The sequence below is a fragment of the Scyliorhinus canicula genome, chromosome 16 (genome assembly GCF_902713615.1).
Source record: "Scyliorhinus canicula chromosome 16, sScyCan1.1, whole genome shotgun sequence".
NCBI lineage: Eukaryota > Metazoa > Chordata > Chondrichthyes > Carcharhiniformes > Scyliorhinidae > Scyliorhinus > Scyliorhinus canicula.
Window position 1 is genome coordinate 123,235,159 of NC_052161.1, and position 19,560 is coordinate 123,254,718.

Genomic DNA, 19,560 nt, shown 5'->3' on the forward strand with positions numbered 1-19,560 from the left:
ATGTTTTGAAACGTCTGGGCGGAAGCAGATAGGAACAGACGTTTTAGTGTCAGATTTCCTGCTACACTGAGCTCATGATGTTCTACTCCAATCACGTAAAGGGGGAAAAGTTGAGGGTCTGTGGGATGATATAGTGACACTTGGCATTGAATGCTGAACACAAAGGACTGAATTTTCAGGAAAGTGGGGAGACCCAAAGTTTTGGAGCTGGCTGGTGTCTGTTTCAGATGCTGTTCCTGATACCAGTCCACCGGGGGGGGGGGGGGGGGGGGGGGATGCTGGAGGATGGAGGACTGCCATCCTACTCTCCTCCCTATTGAGGCCAATGAAGGAATTTCAAAAGCTTGTTAAAAGCCCGTTAGAGGGGAGTAGGGTAGAATTTAAAGGGGTGCATCCGTGTCAGGGGGTCCTTTGCAGACCAGCTGAAGGGAGGCGGATACAGTCCGGATTGCACCAGGGTATCACCCTGGCCCTTTAAAGAGGATCAGCAGGACGAAGAGACATTCAGCACTTGGGAAAGTGCCTTTGGCGCTGCTTAGATGGCAGGGAAAGTGGCACCCTGTACTCGGGCATTGAACCCTCTTGACATTGTGGGGGCAATGTTGCCAATCTCAGTATCATGGCCACCTGACAAAAGGAAGGCTGCAGTCGGCACTGAGGGCTAACAGAATTTAGGCCCAATGACGATGAGAAGCACCCTCACCCTCCGCAGAAAGGTGGAACCCTAAGGGTCAGGAGGGCAGGGGAGAGAAACGAGGAGCAGGAAGGGCAAGAAAGGTCAGATCTTCAACATAGGATCTGTTGGCACAGACAGTGCTACCTGGAGATGACCGAAATCCTGTACTGCAGGAGCCTACAACTCTCCCAGGCAGATGTCACAGAGATATGTGCCCTTGTTACCAAACATCTCATAGCATAGGTTGCTAATCCCTGTCAGTGGCTGTCAAAGTCACTATGACCTTGAGCAACTTCGATACTGGCACCTTTTTAATGGGATGTGAGTGTCATTGGCTAGGACAGCATTTATTGCCCATCCCTAATTGCCCTTGAAAAGGTGGTGGCCTTCTTGGACTGCTGCAGTCCCTGAGGTGTAGGTACACTCACAGTGCTGTTAGGGAGGAAGTTCCAGGATTATAACTTGGCAACAGTGAAGGGACGGTAATATATTTCCAACTCAGATGGTGTGTGACTTGGACCTAAACATCAGTTGCAGACCCAAATAGCATCTCATATACATAACACAGCATCTTATGAACTGATATGTTATATGCCATGGCTGGAGAAAACAGACATGGCCATGCAGGGACAGAGATATTGGGTTTTTCCACCATCTCTGGATTTCTCCAGATGCCGGGCATCATCGATTCCACCCAATGACCATGAAGGCACTTAATGACCGGCGAGTGGGATCCATCAACGGGAAGGACTTCTATTCCCTGAACGTCCAACTTGGTCTGTGACCATAAAAAGACCTTTCTCAAAGTGCGCGCTTGCTTTCATAGCAGCTTCTATGATTCCTTCATTGGGTGGCGCGGTGGTTAGCATTGCTGCCTTACGCCACCAAGGACCCGGGTTCGATCCCGGCCCCAGATCACTGTCCGTGTGGAGTTTTCATATTCTCTCCGTGTTTGTGTCGGTCTCACACCCACAACCCAGAAGATGTGTAGAATAGGTGGATTGGCCATGCTAAATTGGCCTTAATTGTAAAAAAAATAATTGGGTGCTCTAAATTTATAGTAAAAAAAAATGATTCATTCATCCACCACCTGTCCAACCTCTTCACTCCAACCCCCAAGTGTGTTTATGAATTGCAGGGGATATGAAGAAATGGCTACTCATCTGTCCACAGACAGACATGGAAGTGGTACAACTAATGCCTTCTGCTCAATAGTACAACCATTGAGCAGGCCACCAGGCTTATGAAGATGTTATTCCACTGCCTGGACCAATTAGGTGGCACCCTCCAATAGCCTCCTGCAAGGGTCTCTGTCACTGTGGTGGTCTGCTGCACTCTCCATAACATGGTTCTCTAGAAAGGAGGGACCATGAGGCCCTGAATAAAGGCAGCCCATCGGTGGAGGTAAAAGAGGAGGAGGAATTGGAGGCAAAGGGAAATGCTGCTCCCTTGAGAAGACAAATGTTTCTCTCAGAGTATTGTTAGTGTGTGGAATTATTTCTTCCCAGAGAGGAGTGAAGCTGCAGTGGTGCTGATCTTTACTGTTGGGGTTTATTCCTTAGGTACTGGCAGCCCCCTAACACCTGTCCCAAGTGTAAACTGAGACAGTGACTGTTGGTTGGGTATTCACACATTGGGGTTTCACACTAAAGCAAAATCTGCCCTCATGGAATTGAGATCACTGGATTGTGACCGGAAAGAAGAATTTGTATTTCTGCTAATGTTTCATCGCAGATCTCAGAAACATCTCAATGTGTCTCATACAGTGATTTAGATTTGATAAGTGACCTTTTTGGCAATGTTGGCTGAGGAAGGAATAAAACCATAAAATCTCCGTCTTCAAAGATCTTCACCATTACTGGCCAAGATGTAATGGTAGCCTTTTTGATGTTGTGACTGTGGAATCAGGGGTACAGTATTCCAATTGATGCAGTCACCTCCAAGAGTAAATGTCCTCACTTTTGCTGCAGTGTGCTGCTTTTTAGGGAATCAACAGAGAGCCCCTGGTGCTAGTTAAGGTTCTGGATGCTGCTGGAGCCATGGAGTAACTTCCTTTTTATTATTAGATTTTTTTTTTATAAATTTAGATTACCCAATTATTTTTTCCAATTAAGGGGCAATTTAGCATGGCCAATCCACCTACTCTGCACATTTTTGGGTTGTGGGGGCGAAACCCACGCAGACACGGGGAGAATGTGCAAACTCCACACGGACAGTGACCCAGAGCCAGGATTGAACCTGGGACCTCAGCGCCGTGAGGCGGTTGTGCTAACCACTAGGCCACCGTGCTGTCCCTTTATTATTAGATTAACGTTATCAACCACATAGTGCTGCCGAGGGCATATGATCAAGGTTAAACTATCATTAAATTCACAATTTGCTGTTACCTTGAGAAGTCGGAGAGAATCCACAGAAGGTTACCGTGGAAGTTTTTCTTGTGATTCCTCACCTCCCTGAGGACATTAAGAAGTCCTATGGAGCCCGTGATTGGTTTGTACATGGTGCCCACGTAGTATTTTTCTCAATCCATTTTTCTTTCATCCTAATGTGTGTGGGATTGTGTTATGAAACTACTTAACGGGGGCGGTGCTGACACTGTAAAGCACAAGAACATTGTTAGAACTTGTATAATATTCAGATTGGGTATCATCTTTCCTATTTTCCTGCCACACCTGAGGATTTTTCCACTGTTTCTTGTGTTAATTGAAGCCAGACATTACCCATTTAGTTTAACAGTATTCGATGTGATGGAGGGGTTATTTTTTCATGAGGACATACAAAGTAATGAGAGTGTGTTGCTGCTGAAAAAACACTCCTCTCAGTGTTCAAGCCACGTGTTTCTTCTACGCGGAAGCATGGTGTCTATTAATGATATCCAAGGGAAACATTTATCCATTAGATTCGCTAAACTAGTTAAATGGTCTAAAATAATTGTATTTCTGCTATGGTGCTCTTCAATGCTCAAGGTACATTTTTAAAATCCCCATGTCAAAAAGAGAATCTGACTTGAGCAGATTTTACAAGTACTGTTTCGTTTCCTAAATAAATTCTTGTCCTGTCATGTTGGAGCAAACAGCTTGACCCTGCCGGTGAGCTATGCCGGCTGCTAGGGGTGGGCCAACACAAGGATGATTGATGACAATTGGCTCAAAGAGATTCTTTGGTAACCTGATGGGGCTGCGCCACTGCTATCTCCATGGCAACCGGAGGAGGGGAAAGGGGGAATGAGATTACATTTAGATTAAAACTCTGTCTATTGCCATGGTAACATCCAGGAAAGAGAAAAGTACTCATGAAGCCTCTGAGCCTCAGTGCACTGATCAATCTGAAGGACGGTGTCAAATTTCAAACCTGTAGTTTCAACAACATGCTGCGACTAGGAAGCGAGAATCGAGGTCCTCGGCTAACACGAAGAAATATTTTATCTGACACAGTTGGTCTGTTTCATGACTGCTGATCATCTTTACATCTGCCCTGCGAAAATAGGTTTAGAAAATTATTAAGGAGCTTTTGCGAACACTGTTGTTCAAGGCAATGTGTGATTGAGCAGAACGACCAGAAAGCCACAAGCTAAATTTCCTGTCTGGGTTGCTCTTACATTGGGGGAGTTCTGACAATAGTGGACTTGCCACTCTCCCACCAGCTCAGGAATTTGCAAATGTGAGGGAGGTGGAGTTTCAGCCGCGTGGCAGATTCAAATTTCTGTGGTTTGAACGACTCAGCAGGTCCGAGAGAGGCAAAGTTAGCAGTCAGATTGATGACCTTTTGTCAGAACCAGGGTCTTGCGATCTGTTGTAGGTTCCTCCTGTCCCACTTTTGGTAATCTCTTTCAACTTTCCCAATGTGGTAGTATTTATTTCTGCTCTGTGAAGTACAACATAGACATACATGCATTGCATCTGTTGCATCCTTGGGGGCTAATTAAATGTATCCATGCACTGTTCGTGCTATTTATATTGTAATGTGCTGCTAATGTAATTAAATATGAGCTCTGTATTCTCGCCATGAACTCCATCCCTTTTCCTGGCCACTGTCTGAAATTGAAATCCCCTCATGCTTTTGTCACCTTAGGTCTGGATTACTCCAGTGACCTCCCCCCCGCCCACCCACCGCTGGGCTTCCCCTTTCCCATCCTTCATACCTACAGCTCAGACTAAACAGTGCTGCCTGTATATCAACATAAGAAATAGGAACAGAATTAGGCGACAAGACCTATGAATCCACTCTGCCATTCAATAAAACCACAGCTAATCTTCTACCTCAGCTTCACTTTCCCATCCCTAAGTCTCTTGATTGCCTTGAATATACTCAATGACTGAGCATCCATAGCTGTTTGGGTAGAAAATCGCAAAGATTTGCAACACTGAGTGAAGAAATTTGTTCTCATCTCAATACTAAATGACCAGCCCCACGCTCTTGAGACTGTGAGCCCGAGTTCTCGACTCTAGCCAGGAGAAAAGCCTTGGTATGTTTCTAGTCATTCACCCTGTTTGCACGTCACACTTCCCCTTACTGACCGACAGTAGCTTCCAAATTTAAAATTCTCATGTGAAATGAAAAAATGAAATGAAAATCGCTTACTGTCACAAGCAGGCTTCAAATGAAGTTACTGTGAAAAGCCCCTAGTCACCACATTCCGGCGCCTGTTCGGGGAGGCTGGTACAGGAATTGAACCGTGCTGCTGGCCTGCCTTGGTCTGCTTTCAAAGCCAGCGATTTAGCCCTGTGCTAAACCAGCCCCTAGTGGATGTTCCCATTCCTCGCTGTCTCTTCCCCAACCTTAAAAACCCGTCGAATTTCCTCTAATTTCTGGCTCTTGTGCATCCCCTCCCTTTGCCCAACCATTGGCCGTAATGGCTTTAGCCCCTCCGTGCCATTCTCTGGAATCCCTTCCTAAAACACTCAACAGTAATTTGTTTTTCTATAGTGCATTTAATATTTAAAAAATCTAAGGCACTTCCTAGAGGTGCAGTGAGATGCTGAGTCATCTCCTTATTTAAGACCATCCTTAACGCGCCAGCGTTTGGGCACTCTGCCAAATAACTCCTTATAGTTTGGTTTCTATTTTCCTTACTCTTTTGTGAGGTGCCTTGGGATATTTTTGTACTCTAAAGGTATAATATAAGTGCTTGTTGTTTGTATTAAATGTAAGGGTAAAGGGGGCGGAATGTGGCGCAGTGGTTAGCACTGGGACTGCGGCGCTGAAGACCGGCTCTGGGTCACTGTCCGTGTGGAGTTTGCACATTCTCCCTGTGTCTGTGTGGGTTTCACTCTCACAACCCAAAGATGTGCAGGTTAGGTGGATTGGCCCCGCTAAATTGCTCCTTCATTTGAGAAAAAATAATTGGGTGCTCTAAATTTATAAACAAAACTGTAAGGGTAAAAATTAAAAGATCATTTTGTTTATGGATAATTCCAAGACTTATTACACCTCTCTCTCTCCACCAACCAACCTTCCAGGCTCTTTGTTCCTCACTGATCTGTCAGGAAGTCCTCATGAGGTCTCTAAAGGAAGAAAACAGCTTATAAAGTGAAACTTTAGTGGCTTTTCTTGTTAGTTAACTGCAACAGACAGATCAGTAGCATGGTGAGTCGGAAAGTAAATTGCCTCAGTAAAACCTGTCAGTGTTAATAAGGCTGGCAATTACTTTTAGGTGTGGCTTTCCAAAAAGATTGGACGTTACATTTCAGGTTTGTTTAGTTATTGTAACTTACAAAACATGATACTTAACACAATTGTGTCTGCAGCTTGCAAGGAGGAGAGACGTAACTGAGATGAATATATAGTTTCATGCTTTATTTTACTTTTATAGTTATCTTTTGCTTTGTGCCCCACTCCTCTCCCTATTCTGCTGGAGAACAACTGCTCTGGTGGGCACTTTCTAGTACTTAGTCCTAAGTGAGTATTCTTCCTTTGCTTCACAGACTGGGGGTGGGGGGGGGGGGGGGGCACTGAGGCCAGTGCTGGTACCCAAGTTCCACCTCAGACTGGTGAAGTAAGCCTTTGGCAGGGGCACAAAAATGGGTGGACGCTTCAATGGCGGGGTTTGGAACGCACTGAGGTTTAAGCTGCTGGAAAACCTCCTGACACTCTCTGTTGGGGCACACACATAAATAATGTCACTTGAACAAGATACTGGAGAGTAGCAGGAGGCCGTGGAGCCAACATGTTTTGGGGGAAAATATTTTTATTAAGTTTTTAACATTTTTAAAATATAAATTTAGAGTACCCAATTATTTTTTTCCCAATTAAGGGGCAATTTAGCGTGTCCAATCTACCTACCCAGTACATCTTTGGGTTGTAGCCAAAAACAAGGATTCCTTTCCCCTAGGATGCGTAACGCACCAGGAATCCTTCCGTCTCCTCCAAAATCTCAGACAATACCCTTGCCATCCCAGCCCGGACTAATGATTTTGGCCTCGAGCGATCCACCTTCGGGTCCAACACACAGTTCAAATCACCCCCTAAAATCAATTGGTCGGTGTCTATATCTGGCACCATAGCCACTAACCTTTACATAAATGATACATCGTCCCAATTCAAGTCATCCACATTCACTAGAACCACCTGCCTCCCCTACAATGCCCTTACTACCATCACATATTGTCCTGATCTGCTGAAACCCTCTCCGCCCAAAACCGAACTCTTAATAATTACAATCGCCACACCCCCAGCCCCCAAAATCCCCCCAAAACACCGGGCAAAAGGTATCAAACTACCAGGACCTTGGCAGGAGCCACCTTCTGTGCGGCCTGGTTTCACACGATGTCACCGGAGGTCTTGTGGAACCATAATTGAATTACCTGATGAGATCTTTGAAATTACAGGGTATTATTCACTTGTAAATATCCACTGCCATTATTTCCCTCCTATCCTGAATAGCCTTCAATAGAGAATTGGTTAAACTTAAATTTAAATCAGAGATATGGGACAGGAATGAGGTATTTGGGTCAGCTGAAATGCTTTGAAAAAACTACCACAGACTGATGAACCAGATGGCATTCTTCCAAGCAGGACTATGTTATGATTCTAAAATTCCAGTGCAGGTTGAACAAGTGCAAAGGCACTTGCCAAACAGTTCTCTTCTATATGGAGATATAATAAAGTGCCCCATTGGAGGATAGTTGATAAAACTGGTTTAACATCTTATCCAAAAGACAGCTCCTCTGGTAGCACAGCACTCCCTCGCAAATGCACTGAAATACACAACCTAAAAGATGCACACAAGTTCTAGAGTGGCATAAAGCCAAAACCATGCAGTGCATGTATTAGGGTGCATTGTATCCAGATTTAGGTGTTTTGTTTAAGGAAGAACAGTAAGGCCAATGAAAGTGTACAAAGAGATTTATAAAGATGATATAATATATGAGGACTTCAGTTACTGTTAACATTCTTGGTAATTAAACATGGAAATATATTTCAAGTGCTCAATGAATGATTAACTTGGGGGCATAAATTCAGAATCAAAAGATCATTGATCAGCTAGACTACACAATAGTTTGATTGGATACTGAACGATTTAACAGAAACAATAGCGGAAGCAGAATCCAACAAAAGGCAAGTAGATAAATAAGTTTATGGTTGTCATCCTACCTCCCCTCATGCCCTCACTTATGTATGAGACCCAACTCCTGCTCTCTTGACCTAATTCCCATTAAACCGATGATCATCCTGCTTCTCTTCCTGGTTTCCATGTCAGCTGACATTGTAAATATTTCCATTCCCCACGTAATGTCTCCCTGCCTTTCAAAACAGCTATTGTTATCAATCCCCACCCCAATTCAAGAAAGACTCTGGATCACAATGTCCTCATAAAACACCGCCCCATCTCCAACCTCCTCGCTCTCCTCCAAAGTCCTTGTTACCTTTGTAACCAGCTGTGATCACCTTTCCTACAATGGCATCTTTAAATTCCTCCAATCAGATTCCCACCTCTGTCACAACATACAATCCTCATCAGAGTCCCAAATTTCATCCTCTGTGACCGTGACAATGGTGCATTATTCCAATTTGGCCTTTCTACAGCCTTTGACACAGTGGATCACATATCTTGCATTGTGAAGCTCAGTGGGACTAGTTTTGCTTTGTTCCACTTTTACCTATTTATTCGTAGCCGGTGTATCCCCAACTACTCTTCCTGTTATGTCTGAACTCCCATCAGGATATATCATTGCCTCTCTCATTAATCCACATGCTTTGGGAGGATCATCGGAAGGCATGGAATCAGTTTCAACTTGTTTGCCAGCAACATCAAACTATACCTTTGCAGCACCTCCCTCACCCCCTTCGATGCCTAGGTGCTGTCAGACTGCTTGCTCAATATCCAGTTTAGAATATACTACAACGTCCTTCAGCTAAACATTGAGAAGACTAACTATGGTCTACAACCCATGCTTCATAATCCATACCCTTTGCCATAGATTCTAGTACTCTCTCCAGCCTGTACCACATGTTGAACCATATTGTCCAAAACCAATCTGACCTTGAGCTGACTTTCTGAGCTGACTTTCTGACCCCAATCCTCTCCATCATAAAGACTGGCAGTTCCATCTGTAACAATGCTTGCCCCCACCCCTGCCTCAACCTATCTGCTACTGAAATTCTCATCCGTACTATTGTTATCTCTGACTACTCCAATTTGCTCTTGGCTGGCATCCCATCCTTAATTTTCCATAAAGTTAGCTCATCCAAAACTCTGCTAGCCAATTTCTTTCTTCCGTCAAGTTCTGTTCACCCATCATTTCCATTTGTGTTGATCTACATTGGCTCCTGGTTCCTCAATTTCCATCTTTCAGATCAGATATTAAACTGTCCTGTCTGCCCTCTCAGCTGGACGTAAAAGATCCCATGACTTTATTTTGAGAAAGAGCTGGGAGGTTACCCCAGTTTCTTGGCCATTATTTATCTCTCAGTCAATACCACTATAACAGATTGTCAGGTCATTATCACACTGTTGTCTGGGAGCGTGCTGTGCCCAAATTGGCCACTATATTTCCCATGTTACAACAGCGACTATACTTCAAAAGTGCTTAATTAGTTACGAAGCACTTTGGGACTTCCTGAAGTCATGAACGATACAAGTCTTTGTTTTTTCTTTATGCTTTCAATTTAAAATGTTCATCCTCATGTTTACATCCATCCTTTCATGGCCATACTCTTCCCTATGTCTGTAAATTGAGTGGCTGCTGCCTCATAGCACCAGGGACCCATGTTCGATTCTGGCCTTGGGTGAGTTTGCAAGTTTGTGGAGTTTGCAAGTTCTCCCCGTGTCTGCATGGGTTTCCTCCGAGTGCTCCAGTTTCCTCCCATAGTCTAAAGATGTGCAGGTAAGGTGGATTGGCCATGCTAAAATTGCCCCTTAATGTTCAAACATGTGCAGGTTAGGTTGGGCTACAGGGATAGGGTGGGGAAGTGGGCCTAGGTAGAGTGCTCTTTCAAGAGTCAATGGGCTGAATGGCCTCCTGCACTGTAGGGATTCTATGGATTCAAAACCACACCCAACCTTCAACTCTTTTGCCTGCCTCTTTGGCCCACCATTGACAGCAGTGCCTTCAGCCATTCAGATCCCTGTGCTTTACTGGCTCACTAAACCTTTCTGCCCTGCCCCTCCAGCAGATTCTTAAGGTCCTCCTTAAAACCCATTTCTTCAATAATGGTTTTGATCATTCATTTAAATATCACCATCTCCAGCTCAGTATCTGTTCTTGTCTTTTTTAAAAATTACTTTTTCTGAGTTACAAAGCCAGGGCTCCTTGCCTGCTCCAAAAACCAATTCAAATTCAAATTGAATCCAATTCATGATCCCCACACGAGAGACATAGCAGATCTGAGCCAAAAGGTAGAGTAGATACTACACTTGATCTTAGCCAAAAGGCCGAGAAGCAATCTGTTCTTGTCTGAATGCACCCCTGTGAAGATCCTTGGGATTTTGTTTTTACATTGAAAGTACTATAAAAATGCACGGTGATATTGTTGGAAAAAAATATTTATTAGCGGATGTGCAGAAAAGAGATAACACTTTCAGAGTCCTGGCACGGGTATAGCTGACTGAATGACCTTCTTCTGCATTGCTAAATTCTCATGATCCTCTGAAAGGTGGCCTCTGGCTTATAGTGTCACTGACAAACCATGTTGGGGGAGTGTGGTGATTATCCCTTTAAGGGCAGCACAGGAGAGTAAGGATCAAGGGAATGAGCCGACGGTGGTGCCGTTTAGAAAATGCTCCTCACAAGAGAAGCTGGATTTAGTTGTTGGTGACAGGTAATATTGAGACATGGCACTGGACTTGGAAGTTTGGAACATCAAGGTGGCTGACATGGCACAAGGTGTACCACACAGTTCCTTCCACCCTGCTGAAAGTGGATCCCTTTCATATCGCTGATGAGGAAACCTAAGGAATTGCAACAGAAATTGCTGGTGGGCATTATGCAAAAGATTGAGAACACGTAAGTATGAATTTAGGGTTTGATACATATCTTGATTGCTCAGTGTTCCTGGACGAGTTAGGAAAAGCAGCCTGATGAATTGCTCAATTAAAAATGTGTGAGCCCCCCCCCCCCAACTTGGTGGAAGAAAACATTGCTACGCTTGTAGATTGCCTTTGGTGGAGTGTTTTGAAGCTGTGAGCTTCAAATAAAACCTAATTGAAAGTTTGTCCAATGTTCACATTTTTATCAGTGCCATCAGGAGAGCAGGGTAAGGCAGCACGGTGGCGCAGTGGTTAGCACTGCTGTCACACAGCGCCAAGGTCCCAGGTTCGATCCCGGCTCTGGGTCACTGTCCGTGTGGAGTTTGCACATTCTCCCCGTGTTTGCGTGGGTTTCGCCCCCACAACCCAAAGATGTGCACGGCAGGTGGATTGAACACGCTAAATTGCCCCTTAATTGGAAAAAATGAATTGGGTACTCTAAATTTATAAAAAAAAAGGAGAGCAGGGTAGATGATGGGCGGGATTCTCCGTCAGCATGGATTTCCCAATGGCGTGGGGGTGGCCACAATGGGAAATCCCATTGGCCGGCTACTGGGATGGAGGATCCCACTGCCGACGCGGGCACACCCCGCGCTAGAAAACGGGTCAAGCAGGATGGCGAACCCCACCTGATGTGTTTCAACATAACAGCCTCTTCAAATCAAAGTTCAAGATCATTCGGATTGAATTTAATGACTTATTTCCTCTCTTGAATATTTTTGATGTAATGGTGTGTTGATGTCACTGGGAGTATGAGGGAGATCTCTGGGAGCAGTTACAAACTTCTCAGCAAGATGGTAGTAAATGAAACTCAGTAGATAACCTGGCCTTTAGCATTTATATCACTTCAGCCGCATATGGTAAAAGATAAGATAAAGTTGCCATCGTCCCAGATGACCATAGGCTGCTTTCCCCGTTGGGGGGGGGGGTGACTGGTAGTGATTTAACCTGAGTATCAGCGCACCTCAGGCGAGGGACAAGGTTGAGAAGGCGAATAATCTCAGCCGATGGTAACTTTTTAATAAATTTAGGTAACCCAATTTTTCTTTCCCCAATTAACGGGCAATTTAGCATGGCCAATCCACCTACCCTGCACATCTTTTGGGTTGTGGGGGTGAAACCCATGCAGACACGGGGAGAATGTGCAAACGCCACACAGACAGTGACCCAGGGCCGGGATTCGAACCCACGTCCTCAGCGCTGTAGTCCCAGTGCTAACCACTGCACCACGTGCTGCCCCTCCCAGCCGATGGCAACTTAAGTGTGGCCCACGTAACTACTTTAAGCTCTTGGGCATCTCCTAGTGGGCCAGTATAGAACAGCTTCAGCAGAAAGCTGAGAGGACATCAAGTCTGATTTCATGCAGAGAATGATGCTTTGTATTGATGACCCCTGACACCCACTGCCAGTATTTACGACAAATATTGAATGAGTGTTCTATTGAGAAATGAATATTGCGACGGTGTTCTGGCTTTGATCTCATTATCTTTCTTTATAAATGGTGCGACCTAGGGCTGAGAGAATTAACAGGAACCCTCAGGGCCAATCCTTTACACCTCTGGAGTGTTTTTACCCCCTTTTTATTATAAAACTGCTACTGATAAAATCAGCTCTGTAGTTGTGGCAGTCTCTTGCTGCTAAATCTAGGAGGCACAAGGGGATAAGTTATTGGAAAATGGCTAAGTGGAACTACGTATTCTTAATTGTGATGCACAATAAAGATCACTCTCTGTTTCTGCGAGTTTATCTAGTGAATAGATGAACTATAAGCATCTGGAAGACTCAGCTTCTGAGTTTGTTGATTTCGGTTTGAGTGGCAGTATGACAAGATTTGGGGCCCTGGATTAAGAAGGGGGAAAAGTCAAATAATGTTCCTGCTCCTGATTATTACCAATGACATTAGATGGAAGGGCAAGTGTGGAAATTGTCAAGAGCTAGACCATCCTCAGGAGTGATGCACTCCACAGTTGAACAACCTGCTAGCACTCAAAAGTTGAGGCTCTCTAGTTGTTATACCGTCAATTCACTGTGGGACCGTGAGAACGAGTGAACATTAGGGTTTAATATCCATGAACTCGTCTGCCAGAGTTGGCTGTACAAATGAATGCCACCCACAGGTAGCCGGACTATATATGGCCCCGGTGAGGGTGGAGCTAGAGGCGAAGCCCACCGGGGTTCCAGTACAGTACCTGGAAGTGGCCCATATCATCACTTCCAGGGCATGGGTCACATCATTATACAGACAGTACAGACAGCTCATGCATTAGGTGAATTACATTCACCACATTCAGTCCAGCGGGGGTGACGTGGTGTCATTAGAGATTCAGTTTGTCTGGAGGCCGGATCGTCCTTTTAGACCTCCTCAGCTCTGGCGATACGGTGGGCACGGTCGTTGCCAATGGTGACTCGGGGGCATCGTGTCTGGAGCTTGAGCCTCAGTCCGGCGTGTCGGAGACGGTTGGGGGGTGGGGGTAGGCAAGGGGTGCAGGGAATAGCTGTAGGCTAGGGGAGGGGGGCACGTTGGCAGGGAAACCAGCTGGTGCCAGATCTCATAGGGAGACCGTATCGTTCCGTCCTGGTGCGCGATGTATGCGTACTGGGGGTTGGCGTGCATCAGCTGGACCCTCTCGACCAGGGGGTCGGTCTTATGGCTCCTCATGTGCCTCCGGAGAAGGAGGGGTCCCGGAGTTGTCAGCCAAGATGGGAGCGAGACCTCGGAGATGGACTTCCTAGGGAAGAGAAACAAGCGGTCGTGAGGGTTCTCGTTCGTGGCTGTGCAGAGGAGTGATCTAATGGAGTGGAGGGCGTCGGGGAGGACCTCCTGCCAGAGGGGGGTCGAGAGACTTCAAGACCGCAGGGTCAGAAGGATGGCCTTCCATACCGTCGCGTTCTCCCTCTTCACCTGCCCGTTTCCCTGCGGGTTATAGCTCGTAGTCCTGCTCGAGGCGATGCCTTTGCTGAGCAGGTACTGACGCAGCTCATCGCTCATAAATGATGTGCCCCGGTTGCTGTGGACGTAAGCAGGGAAACCGAACAGTGTGAAGATGCTGTTATCTTAACAGTGGCCGAGGTCATGTTGGGGCAGGGGACAGGGGAAGCGGGAGTACTCGTCGACAACGGTTAGAAAGTATATGGGCAGTATTCCCTCCCCCCCCCCACCCCCCCTGCTGGGTGGGAGAATTGCCGGGGCGCTGCGCGAATCGCGCCACGCCGCCCCGACCCCCGCACGCAATTCTCCCACCTGAAACCGGCAAATTGCGCCGGGCAAACAGCGAGTGGCGATTCTCCGGCCCGGATAGGCCGAGCGGCCGCTCCGACACGACAGGGTCCCGACGGCGCCATCCACCCCTGGTCGCTGCCGGCGGGAACTCTGCGGGAACTCTCGGGGGGCAGCCTGTTTGGGGGGGGTAGGGGGGCTCCTTCACCAGGAGGGGCCTCCGAAGGGGTCTGGCCCGCGATCGGGGCCCACCAATCTGTGGGCCGGCCTCTCCCCCTCCAGGCCTACATTCCGCCGTGGCCGGCCCATGAACACCCACGCCATATCACATCGGGGCCGGCGCACGTAAGAAGTTCCCTGCGCATGCGCAGGATTGAGCTGCCCCAACTGCGCATGCGCAGGATTGAGCTGCCCCAACTGCGCATGCACGGGTTGGCCCTGTGGGGGCCAGAATAGGCCATGCCCGGGCCCTGTTCGTGCCATCGTGAAACGTGACGACGTTCACGACGGCGCGGGCACTTGGTCCGCGGATCAACGAATCGCCCCGGAGATTACGGTTGGTGGAGGGGAGGGGCCCTTTGAAGTCCATACTTAGGCGCTCAAAGGGCCTGGAGGCCTTTACCAGGCGGGCCTTGTCTGGCCGGTAGAAGAGCGGTTTGCACTCTGCGCAGACCTGGCAGTCCCTGGTCATGGCCTTGACCTCCTTGGTGGAGAAGGGCAGATTGCGGGCCTTAATAAAGTAGGTAAGCCGGGTGACCCCCTGGTGACAGAGATCATTGTGGATAGCCTGAAGTCGGTCAACTTGCGCGCTGGTGCATGTGCCGCGGGACAGGGCATCTGGGGGCTCGTTGAGCTTCCCAGGATGATTCTTGATATCGTAATTGTAGATGGAGAGTTCGATCGTCCACCTCAGGATTTTATTTTGCCCCGTTGCGCATTGTCAAACATGAAGGCGACCGACCGCTGGTCGGTGACGAGGGTGAACCTCCCACCGGCTAGGTAGTGCCTCATGGCTTCCATTATGGCTTGTGCTTCCTTTTCGAGGAGTGTCGGATCTCGGAAGCGTGGAGGGTTCTAGAGAAGAATGCTATTGGCCTGCCCGACTGGTTGAGTGTGGCGGCCAGTGCGACGTCTGGCGCATCGCTCTCTACCTGAAAGGGGACGGACTCGTCCACCGTGTGCATAGCGTCCTTGGTGATGTTGGCCTTGATGCGGCTGAAGGCCGAGCGGGCCTCAGCCGCCAGGGGAAAAGTGGTGGTTTGAATAAGTGGGCGGGCTTTGTCCGCATTGTTGGGGACCCACTGGGCATAGTAGGAGAACAGCCCCAGGCATCGTTTGAGGGCCTTGAGGCTCTGGGAGGGGGGTGTTCCGTGAGGGGTCGCATATAGTCGGGGTTGGGCCCCAGGACTCCATTCTCCACGACGTAGCCGAGGATGGCCAGTCGTGTAGTGCGGAAAACGCACTTCTCTTTGTTGTACGTGAGGTTGAGGGATTGGGCGGCCTGGAGGAACCTCTGAAGGTTGGTGTCATGGTCCTGCTGATCATGGCCGTAGATGGTGACAATGTCCAAGTACGGGTATGTAGCCCGCAAACCGTACTATCCACCATTCGGTCCATCGTTCTCTGAAAGACCGAGACCCCGTTAGTGACGCCGAAGGGAACTCTGAGGAAGTGAAGAGTCGGCCGGCTGTTTCAAAAGCAGTGTAGTGGCGTTCTTCCGGGCGGATTGGGAGCTGGTGGTAGGCCGACTTCAGATCGACCGTTGAGAACACATGGTACTGTGCGATCTGGTTGACCATCTCTGCTATGCGGAGGAGGGGGTACGCATCCAGTTGCGTGAACCGGTTAATAGTCTGGCTGTAGTCCATGACCATCAGGTACTTTACCCCGGTCCGGACGGCCATCACTTTCGCTCTCCAGGGGCTGTTGCTGCCTCGATGATCCCTTTACTCAACAGTCGCTGGACCTCCGATTTGATAAAAGCCATATCTTGGGAACTGTACCGCTTGCTCCTGGTGGTGATGGGCTTACAGTCGAGAGTGAGGTTCGCAAAGAGCAGAGTGGGGGGAGACCTTGAGGGTCGCGAGGCTGCATTCCGTGAAGCGGGGGGTAAGTGTGCGCCGAACTGTAGGGTCAGGCTTCGGTGACTGCATTGGAAGTCTAATCCAAGCAGTAGGGGGGCGCAAAGGTGAAGGAGGACGTGCAACTTAAAACGGGCGTACTCGGCGCCCTGCATCGCGAGGTTAGTGATACAGTACCCCCAGATCTGGACCGAATGGAATCCGGAGGCAAGTGAGATGGTTTGGGATGCGGGGTATATGGGAAGAGAGCAGCGCCCTACCGTGTCAGGGTGAACAAAGCTCTCTGTGCTCCCGGAGTCGAAAAGTCAGTGGGTCTCGTGCCCATTGACCCGGCGACCATCATTGAACTTTTCAAGTGCTTCGGCTGCGACTGGTTGAGGGTAACTGTGCCCAGCTGCGGGTAGCCAGCGTAGTCGGTGGTGTTGGGGTCACAAAATGGCGGCCCCATGAGTCTCACGTGTCGGGCTAGGTCGAAGATGGTGACCAAGATGGCCGCCCCTATCGGTCGCACGTGTCGGTCGGTGTTGGAGCCGCGGGCAAGATGGCGGCACTCACGAGTTGCATGAGGCTGATGACGTGTCTGAAGGGGGTGTTGCGGGCAGGCACGCAGCCACGTTGCGGGGTCTGTGGCCTGTATGTCCACGGGTCGTGCCTGGTGAGTGTTCAATTTCTGGGCTTTAGGTCGGCCCTGACAGACTCTGGCGAAGTGTCCCTTTTGCCCACAGTCACTGCACGTCGCTGTGCGGGCCGGCCAACGCTGCCGGGGGTGTTGACTCTGACCGCAGAAGTAGCACTGCGGTTCCCCGGGCTGGACTGGCAGCTGCGCGGCACAGGTCCGCGACGTAGTCGGGTCCGACGGGGGTCGTGACGACGGCGTCCACGAGGGGTTCGCCGGTCCTCAGGGAATGTACCGAGGTTCTGGTCGGCCACCTCTAACGAGATAGCCGGCTTTACCATGTCCCGCATGTCAGCGGTTCCGTTTTCCAGCAAGCACAGCCTGATGTAGTTTGATCGGACCCCAGCCACGTAGGTGTCCCGGATCTGAAGGTTCATATGTTCCTCCGCCGTCACATCCCGGTAGCTGCAGTTCCTCGCCAGTAGGGTCAGTTTTTCCAGGTACTCATCTAGCGATTCCCCAGTGCGTTGATGGCGAATCGTGAGGAGATGTCGGGCGTACACCTCGTTTACAGGCTTCACGAAATGCGCCTTGAGGGTTGCGACCGCCGCCTCGTACGTGGCTGCTTTCTCGATCATCACAGAAATTCAATGACTCACCCGAGCATGGGGGAGTTGCAGCTTGAGGGTTTCAGTGGGAGTTGTTGTGAAGGTAGGCCTCGAAGCAGCGAAGCCAATGTTCGAAACTCTCCTTCGCCTCTGACGCGCGCGCGTCCAGTTCAAACTTATCTGGCTTTAGAGCGGCTTCCATGATGCTGTCGATGGATATTAAATTGTTATACCGCCAATTCATTGTGAGATCGTGAGAACGAGTGAACATTAGGCTTTAATATCCATGAACTCGCCTGCCAGAGTCGGCTGTACAAATGACTGCCACCCACAGGTGGCCAGACTATATATGGCCCCGGTGAGGGCGGAGCCAGAGGCGGAGCCTACCGGGGCTCCAGTATAGTACCAGCATATAGACAGTACAGACAGCTCATGCATTAGGTGAATTACGTTCACCACATTAGCTCTGAAGTGTGGCTATTTGAGCAACATACTGACAGACAACTATTGGAACTGAACTCAATTTCTTGATGTAACATCTCTTGTTCCATTCTGCCCCAAGATAAATGTGGTTGAATTCTCTACCGTCGGGATTCTCCGTTTTGCCGGCAGCCTGGGGGTTTCCCGAGGACGTGGGGCTGCCCCACAATGGGAAACCACATTGACTATTCGGCGAAACGGAGAACCCCACGGTGTGCCGATGGAGAAACCCCGCCCAGGGTCTCTCTCCACAGACGCTGACAGACCTGCTGAATTTTTTTCCAGCATTTTCTGTTTTTATTTCAGATTTCCAACATCTACAATATTTTGTTTTTATTACAAATTTTCTTTCCTTGGGACCGCCGTTCATTCCTAACCGCGCCAGATGCAAATTCTAGCTTGCGTCCTCAGTACATTTTGTTCCTGGTTCTTTCATCATTGTACTTGACATGTGCCAGATGGTATGCCAAGGGTAAGAAGTTCTAATTTCCCTTATGACCACAGGGGGAAGAAGATCTAGTCGACGGTGGCCCCCACCCCTTTCCAATTTTGATCTCATGCACCTATCTTTGGAGGGTCTAGTATTTGCTGATCCCACAAATCTGCGATTCCTGCCTTCATCAGGGCTCTTCTGCCTCTATAAGACTGCTTGCCAGCTTTTAGAAGGTTGCCACGACAGCCCTGCTGCAGCAATGCCCAGTCCTTGCACTGGCTCCCTTCTAGCAATCATACTGGGGGCACAATATAAATGAATAACGCATCTCAACCAAGAAAATGTGCCTGAATTACTGGGGGCAGCCAGGCTTAATTCCCATCCTGACGGGCCCGGGCTGCGGGAAGGTTGGGGGTGGGCTCCTTCCCACCCTGATGGGTCAGGTTCTGGGAGGGTCAGGGGCCGGGTGGAAGCTCTACTCAGGTGTTGGGGGTTACAGAAGGTTTGGTGTTAAAAGGCGTTTGGCTATAAGAAGGTCGGGGGTCAGAAGATGGCCACAAAGTGGAAAATCCAAGCCAGAAGTGGAGCAAATTGGTGAGAAAAATAATTTAGTGAAATTTGGATTGTGTGAGTAACATTTGAGTAACATTTGAAAACTGGCTGACAACTGGCCAGGAGCCAACCCCTTCCTCTTGCCAGAAACTCAGTTGTTTGTGATGAATGTTTCTGTTATTAAAACAACAAAGGAAGACTGTTGTTGGCTCCACTGACAGAGCATGCTGAAGACTGTATGGGGTGTGTTTTCCTGACAGCACGATTGTTTTCCAAAATTTCATTTCTAAATACAAAATACTATAAATAGAGCAAACAGCTGAGTTGCCTCAATATAGTGTTTTGTCCATTACTGCCTCTGAAATAGTTCTGATATTGTGTTCCTAGCACAATTGGTTGTTTTACATGCACCCTTACAGGCTTTTTACT

At 48.3% G+C, this 19,560-nt stretch overlaps 1 protein-coding gene and 1 pseudogene across 7 annotated transcripts in view; one reads left to right on the forward strand and one right to left on the reverse strand.

Annotated features, from left to right (window-relative positions):
* The window catches only part of zgc:154075 (uncharacterized protein LOC556929 homolog), a 332,990-nt gene that overhangs the window by 286,404 nt on the left and 27,026 nt on the right, over positions 1–19,560 (forward strand). The gene's annotated exons all lie outside the window — the stretch shown is intronic.
* On the reverse strand, positions 10,392–10,562 carry LOC119951097 (annotated as a pseudogene).